Genomic DNA, 1,107 nt, shown 5'->3' with positions numbered 1-1,107 from the left:
ATCGAAACTGCATGTAAAAATTAAAGTGATTAAAAGAACACGGAAATAGAAGTTAATTAATATCAAAAATAGTTAGCAAAAAAATAAGATGGTTAAAAAACGTGGACATAAACATTAATTAATAACAAACTAATGTGCAAAAGTCAAGATGATTTAAAAAAAGCTTAAATAAAAATCAATTAATATTAAAACAGTATGGAATATTAAGTGAAGAAAAACGTGAAAATAAAAGTTAATTACCATAAAAATGTTGCGCAAAAATTAAAAGTGTTCGGGACAACGGAAAATTCGAGAAAATGAATTGGAGAAACTTAAATTTTCAGAAAATTCAGAAATCAGTTCAAAAATAATACATCAGATGGGGAAAGTTTCGAAACATAAAAAGTTTAAAAAGGGATTAGCTCAAAAAACATCTTAAAACAATGAAAAGGATTTTCAAAAACAACGGAGGATTGAATTCAAAAAAAAGAACAAAAATCAAGAAATTCCTAATAATTTACGATTCAAAGATTGAAAAACTGCTTTAAGTCTTCCGCTTTAGGTCTTAAATTTTACATCTCCAGAAAATTTGAAAATTAATCTGATAGTTAAGGACTTAAAAACTAATCTGGACATTTGAAAAATTGGAAAAAGATAAGAAACTCTAAGAATTTCAGGAAAAATTCAAAGTTCATGAAGAGGGACAGAAAGTTAAAAATGAAAAAAAACTGAAGAAGTTCAAACTCTTATAAATTTAAAACTTCAAAAAATGATATAAAAATTCACGAAATTCAAAGCTAATATAGAAATTTGAAGTTAGTAGACTCAAAGGCACACCTAATTGTCATTTACCTAAGAGCAAGAAAATATACTTCAAACTAGAACAACAGTTCGTTTTAAGGAAAGATTACCTACAGTAGTTACTAAATTTAGTACCAACTCGTAACATATGTAAAGCTGATAAACTGATAATTAATATCATCATTTCCAATCTTAGCAATTCATCACATATAATGAAAAGGCCAGCTGAAACGTTAGTTGACAAAAAATTTCTCTAATTTCATCAAGAAGACGTTACATAAAAATTATAATCACTGCCACATATGCAGAATAAACATCATTAATTGA

The sequence above is a fragment of the Loa loa genome (genome assembly GCF_000183805.2).
Source record: "Loa loa unplaced genomic scaffold supercont3.234, whole genome shotgun sequence".
Classification (NCBI taxonomy): Eukaryota; Metazoa; Nematoda; class Chromadorea; order Rhabditida; family Onchocercidae; genus Loa; species Loa loa.
This window is presented reverse-complemented; position numbering follows the sequence as displayed.